Here is a 7,832-nt window from a genome sequence, read left to right as displayed (position 1 = left end):
AAAATGATTTGTAAACAAACACGTCTTTGCTACTACTGCTAAAAAAAAAAAATAATTATTTTCATTATATAGAAAAAAACTAAGGTTATTGAATCTAAATAAAAATTAAAAATAAGTATTAAGTTAAAACAATGATTATTTCAATACTGTTAAGAAATATATATAATTGGACAGTTCAAATGAAAATTGCAATATAAAAAATTGATAAAGAATAAATAAAAGCATAACTAAAATTAAATAAATTAAAATTAAACATATTAAAAGACCTAAACCGCCAAAAATATAACAATGCATCATTCCAAATATTTGATAATCGCTTAAGAAACATAACCAACTGCAACTACATATTGTCTCAATTTTCTTACAAAAACATAGTCAAAAGAAATTTCTGAGAAAAATATAGAAGAGGAACTACATCAATTACGATTTACATATAATATAAATTTAATCTTTCAAAATAAAATACAAATGTTAAATGTTAAATTGATTTTAAAACTAAAATTTTCCATTTATACTACTAATAAATTAAGATTTATACTACTAATAAATTAAGATTGACCATAGTAAAAAATTTAGTTGAAATTGGTTAATCAAAAAGAAATATTTCAAATTAAAAAATAAATTTACATATAATGTAGAATGCAAGAATCACAAAGATGTAAAACTGAAAAAGTTAAAAATACATTCGAGTAGAATATGATAAATTAGATAGAACTATACTAATGTAAACCACGCTTGGCGCAAATAAATAAAATAAATATCAATACTAATGTAAGCCAAAAATTTATGTAAGATATTATTTTAATATGAAAACATGTTTATCAGCTGGAAACTTAGAAGCTCATGTTAAAGGCATTCAAAAATATTTTGAAAAGAACAACTCTAGCATCAGCCTCCATCATCTACAAACTTTAGTCGGCGGTTTGTATGTAGATATAATTTATATATATGGTATAACAGCCCTAGCATCAGCCTCCATCATCTACAAACATTAGTCGGCGGTTTGTATGTAGATATAATTTATATATATGGTATAACAATGTTTTGCAAAGGTGTGAAAGATGTAGAAAACCTAAATAGACAAAATTGGTTGAGAAAACCGCTAAGTTTGGCAGATGTTGGAATCACATTAAAAAAATCATTGCAATTTATCTACATGGTATAACAATGCTTTGCAGAGATGAAAACAATGTAAGAAAAACTTACATAGATAAAACTGGTTAGAAACAAATCTCCAGACAGTTAGTGTTGGAGTTAATTAATGCACAGAGTAAGAGTTAAGAAACTCAAATGTTACTCGATCTCTTTACAATCAACGAGGGTTACATTATCATACCATCCAAAAACATCAAGAAGAGCGAACTAAAGGTGGGTATGAATCAGATATCCGGGGTTTTAGAAGTATTCGTGATCTTATTTGTTTCGTCCGAATAATCAATTATCCGATTTGATTCGACCCGTAACCATCCAAATATTCGGTGTCCTGGATATCCAGAAAATTTTAGTTTTTAGCCAGATATCTGATTTGATCCGTAAAAATAAATTAAAATTAAAACTAAATCTAAAAATAATATAAAATAACAATATTTTATTATAAAATAAAAATTAGATAATTCAAAAAATTCTAATATCTAATATAATAAATTTAGTATATAAATACTCTAAAATGTAAATAAAGTAAAATATTATATAAATTATATATAGAATTTTTTAAATATATGTATATATATGCATATAATGGATCGGATATATGTACCTAAAAATATTAGTGTTTGTGTACGTTTCTTATGGATATTGTATATTAATAATTGCTTTGCTTCGTAGAGTTATGAATATCTGAAAATTTTGGTACGAATTGAAATAGATAAGGAATCAAATAAAAATTTATTGATATTTTATCCGGTCACTCACTGTTATTTGTATAAGAAAATGAAAAAAAAAATAATATATATCATTTGATATGTGTTGAATCACTTTAATTTCCTAAAAGTAAAACATCAGATCATAGCTATTTTCAGTACTTTATGAATAACACTTTGTGGGGTTATGTTGGCCATAAATATATAAAAAGTTCAATTTTTCTTCGTTTACGTTTTACCAATCTCATATTCCCCAGACTTTTATATTACATCAACAAAACGTTTACATAATACATTAATAAACTCATGAATTTAACTTAAAACCAAACAAATCCATTATGGAACAAAACTACAACTCGAAATATCAAAACAAACCATCTTATTATCATACACTCGCTAAAGCAACGATAACAAATCCATACTTTCAAATTAAATAAACCGAGCAGTCTTAACTTATGAAAATAGCACAAATACAAATAAGATACCACTAGTTTCTCATAATATTGACCCCCTGTTCGGGAACACGCTAGGCGCTAGTCGGGCGGTCGGGTTGGGCCTAGCGCCTAAAGAGAAAGTCGGGGATTAATCAGAAATTATGCGGGGCGAAATTTTTAGATTGTTTACTATGTTATAAAACATGTTAATATTTAATTGTGTATAACATTAATACATTTTCATGTTTAAGATTGTATAAAACACACAAATAGAATATATAAACTTAATATAGTGTAATTTTCATCAAAATTATGAATATAAATGATATTTATAAAATTTTAGATCAAATAAATAAATAAAAATATTATTAATTTTTTTTTAAAAAAAATAGATTAAGCGGTATAGGCGGAGAAAATCAGATATCCGATTTTTTAAACCGATTTGGCATAAATGGGAGAGCAGCTATGAGAACAGGGATATTGACGCATCGAATTTTTAGATTGCCGAGAAAGTTTATTAACTGAAAAAACATTGAATAGTAATTAGAACATTTGGTTTTTCCACAACATTGCCCTTGTGCTTTATCTTTAATTCTTTGTTTTATCGTCGTTGACTTACAAACTCAACTTGGGAGGTTTCTATGGTCTGCGACAAAGAGAAGGGATAGAGCATAATCCAAGTTTCAGTTACGGTCCGCGACAAAGCCGAGTCTCAGATGTGATCTGGCGGCGTCTGTGTATGGTGTTGATTTAATGGAGGAGGAGTATCAAGTCCTGATCCAAGAAAATTGCAGATACGGCTCTGGTCATCTGGCGCAGATTCCGCCTCCACTTGTTGTCGAGTTCTTTCTTGGGTATACACTATATTCATTGAATAATTGTCATATTAACTTCTGTGTTTTGAAAAAAATTAGGATTTTGTTGGAATTGATCTCTTGCTACTGCTTTCACTATATTTGATTATGACTCAATAGACTCAGCTTGTGTGCATGTTCATACATTAAGCCTAGATATTAGAATCGACAGAACAGTTGAACCCATGTTATGTCTTCATGGCTGCATACCTGTATGTTGATAGTCTAGATATGTTTGTTTCTTTACCATGCAAGATAAACTCTGGAGACCGAATCGAGAAGGCTAAGATATGCTTTTTCCTTTTGCAGATATATCTAGACCCATAGGAGATTATAGCTAACAGAGCATGAGCTCCAACCACAAGATCAGTTTCTGATATTTGCTTCAGACGGACTATGGGAACAGCTGAGTAATTACCAAGAAGATGTTGACATCGTTCAGAACCACCCACGAAACGTGTGCGTTAGACCCATTTTCCCCCAAGTAAATAACTTATTACAAAACCAAATATTGAGTCTGACATATGCTGTGTGAATGAACGCAGGGGATAGAATGTAGACTGGTGAAGATGGCACTGCAAGCTGCAGCAAAGAATAGAAAAAAAATGATATCTACGTACTGATCTGAAGAAGACAGAAAGAGGCGTGAGGAGGCATTTCCACGATGACATGATAGATACAAGCATACATACGAGAGGAGGAGATTTAAGAAGGTTGAAGAAAAGATAGGAGTTGCGGAGCTGAACAAGGAAGCTTGAAGTTTATAAATGAATGAATAAAGACACGTGCGTGTTAAGTAGAGAAAATATAAATACTAGCTTGGAGTTTGTTAGATGGTTATCTTGAGATTACAATTGTGAATCTTAGCATATGAGCTGAGAGCTACTCAGGTGATAGAGTAGTTGAGGATTCAGGTGATAGAATCCTCCATTGTTGTAATTCTTGAGTTGATTCATCAATATACGAGTATTTCCAGTAGATACGATCTTTGATCTTATCAGTTGGTGCGGTGAAACTGATTCGAGCTCACGCGACGGTGCCGGTTGCGATTTCGAACGATCGCGAGGAAGACGAGACCTCGATCGATCAGATCTACGGTGGAAACGACGAGTTAGAGTTGCAATCGAGATTTCGAGGAGTGAGTGATGTCGAAGGCGAAGATAGTACCGGAGAGTCCGATGATCGGTTCCAAAGAAGAATTGATCGGTTCCGAAGAAGAATTTGAGGTCGAGGACTCTGATCTGACGGTTGATTTCTTGCGCGGTGGTTACTCGAGGCTCAATCGAGCTATGAAGGAGGTAGAGAGTAATCAAGAGAACACGAATCAGGAGCTCAACGCGATGCGACAGATCTTAGAGCGCCTCGATCCACTACGAAGTCAACAACAACATTCACAGCCAGGTTCTTCACGAGATCAGGTACATTCTCGACACTGGGAACGAAACCGGGAAGAACACTCGCTAGGTTATCGATCTGGGAATACGAATTTGGATACTAGAGATTCAATGTCGAAAAAGATTCTGATGCCTGTGTTCTCTGGGAAGCAACCTTATGTGTGGATCACAGACGTGGAACGATGGTTTAGTATTGGGAGATATGAGGATATGGAAAAATTGGAGTTGGTTGCGTTAAGTCTGGAAGGTTGCGTTAAGAAGTGGTTTGGTTGGGAGCTGAAGCGGAGTGGTTTTCAAAACTGGCAAGAGTTCAAGGAGAAATTGGTTTTGCGGTTCACAGAGTCTATTGAAGAAGAGCCAGCAAGTCGTCTCATTGTACTCAAGCAAACGGGTTCAGTAGCTGATTATGTATCTGAGTTTGAGGAGTTATCAGAGTTGGTTCCGGGGTTGACTGATGAGTTCTTGATCAAGATTTTTTACAACGGGCTTACACAAGAGATGAAGGAGGTAATCAGAATGAAGGAGCTTAAAGGGTTAGAGAATCACATCGCAGCAGTCTTGAGGATGGAAACAAGCGCCTTCTGTAAAGTTGTCACTGCATGGGGAACTCGTTATCAGAACCAATCTCAGCCAAACGCGTTGAGGTCATCATCGGGCTGTAATTCACAACGCCATTGGGGTAAAAATGATAACAAACGGATTCATGCAACAGGAGCAACTAGTGGAGCAGGGAACCATAAGAAGGAGAGCAACACTAATACTACACCTTCGAGTGTGCGTCCTCGTTTGAAGCATTCGACAGAGGAGTTGGATAGAATGAGGAAGGAGTTCATATGTTTCAAATGCGGCGCAAATGGATGGACAAGAGCTCACATATGTCCTAATAAGGAGATGAGAATCTTAACAGTCATCAATGGTCTCGAAATGGAAGTCTTGGAGGATGATGAAAAGTCGGAGGAAGAAGTGATTGTGTATGCTCCAGCTAAAGAAATGAGGATCCTTTCATTAAATCGTTTTTGGGAAACACTCTCCAAGAACAACAAAACTTTATGGGAAGATCAACAACAACAATGTTATTGTCATGTTCGACAGTGGCGCTTCCCATAATTTCATCTCACCTGATACGGTGCAGAGGCTCAAATTGAGAGTTTATGCTGATACGAGCCTCGACATTCTGCTAGGCAACGGCACGACAGTTAATGGCACGGGCGTGTGCAAAGCTGTTACATTCCGCTTAGCAGATACCGAATTCATTTCGGATTTTATAGCTTTGGAATTGGGAATGGTTGACGTTATTCTAGGAATTCAGTGGTTAGAGACGTTGGGAAAATGCGAAGTAGATTGGAAGAAGCAAGAACTGTCATTCGTGTATCAATGACACAGAGTGAGATTGTTCGGAGATCCACACTTGCATTGTTCTTCAATCTCATTAAAGTCACTGTCTCCTATCTTTAATGCTGAGACGGGAGGAAGAGAAGCGCTTCTGCTCTCAGCAAGCGAGGTAACCACATCCATTCCAGAAATTCCGAGAAAGCTGCAGTCCTTGCTGGATGAGTTTGATCATGTTTTTGCAATGCCCACGGGTTTACCACCTTTCCGAGGCTATGATCACGCAATAAACTTGAATCCAGGGGTGACTACAATATATGTACGCCCGTATAGATATCCTCACGCAACCAAAGTAGTAATGGAGAAATGGCTGACCAAGCTGTTGGGCTACGATTTTGATATCTTATACAAGCCTGGTTGCGACAACAAAGCGGCAGATGGGTTGTCTCGAATTGAAAATGAGAGTTTACTACATTGCGGATCAGTTTGTTTAGCTTTGACGGTGCCTTCAGTCATTCAAAACCAAGATATTTACAACGAAATTGCGGAAGATGCAGAATTACAGAGATTGATTTCGTTGGTGAGGAGAGACGAGTCAGTTAACGCTCATTATCGAGTGATTGATAACAAATTGTGGTACAAACGAAGGTTGGTCATACCAAAACAGTCGACGTTGATACCACTGATCCTATTTGAATGTCATGAGTCATGATGGAAAGGTAGGTGGTCACTCAGGAGTACTAAAGACAGTCAAGAGGGTTCAGACAATGTTCCATTGGGAAGGGTTATATAAGACGGTTCAGAATTATGTCTCAGAATGTGGTGTGTGCCAAACTCACAAGTATTCTACACTGTCGCCAGCAGGGTTACTACAACCTTTACCAATTCCGGAACGTGTGTGGGAAGATATCTCGATGGATTTCGTGGAGGGTTTGCCTACTTCTCACGGCATTAACGTGATCATGGTCGTGGTGGATCGTCTGAGTAAATATGGCCACTTTATCGGCTTGAAACACCCTTTTACAGCAGTGGATGTGGCGAGTAAATTCATGACAGAGGTTGTTCGTCTTCACGGTTTTCCAAAGTCTATCATTTCGGATCGTGACAGGATTTTTTTGAGCAATTTTTGGAAGGATTTGTTTCGCCTTTCGGGTACTAAACTGAAGTATAGTACTGCTTTTCATCCTCAAACAGACGGCCAGACGGAGGTATTGAATCGATGTATGGAGACATATCTACGTTGTTTTGCATCAGGACACCCTAAGACGTGGTATAAATTCCTCTCATGGTCGGAGTTATGGTACAACACATCATTTCACACTGCGTTAAAGGCAACCCCGTTTCAGATCGTCTATGGCCGTGAACCTCCACAGCTATTACGTTTTGAAGATGGTTCAACACAAAACTTTGAGTTAGAATCTGCACTAAAGAGAGATGCGATGTTGGTCCAGATTCGTCTTCACTTGGTTTGTGCTCAATCGTTGATGAAGTCTCATGCCGATAAACATAGGAGGGATGTTCAGTTTGCGGTGGGCGACATTGTGTATCTTAAGTTGAAGCCATTTCGTCAGAACACGGTGGTTAAACGTTATTGTCAAAAACTAGCTACGAAATTCTTTGGCCCTTATGAGATTACAGAAAGAGTGGGCAAGGTAGCTTATTGCTTATGGTTACCCGCGGAATCCAAAATACATCATGTCTTTCACATTTCACTATTGAAGGCGGCTTTGGGCCAAGATCAAGTCCTTCAGGTTATTCCACCAACATGTACAGACTTGGAGAACATTATCATGGAACCTGCTGAAGGGTCGCTTCTCGCGTTCGGGAAGATGGTAATGTGGAGCTATTGGTTCGTTTGAAGAACTCGTTGGAACAGGACAACTCGTGGATGCGTTTGAGGGAATTTGAAGATCATTTTCCAGATTACAAGCTTGAGGGCAAGCTTGCTCTCAATGGGGGGGG

Source organism: Brassica oleracea, chromosome C5 (assembly GCF_000695525.1).
Source record: "Brassica oleracea var. oleracea cultivar TO1000 chromosome C5, BOL, whole genome shotgun sequence".
In the NCBI taxonomy this organism is placed as follows: Eukaryota; Viridiplantae; Streptophyta; class Magnoliopsida; order Brassicales; family Brassicaceae; genus Brassica; species Brassica oleracea.
This window is presented reverse-complemented; position numbering follows the sequence as displayed.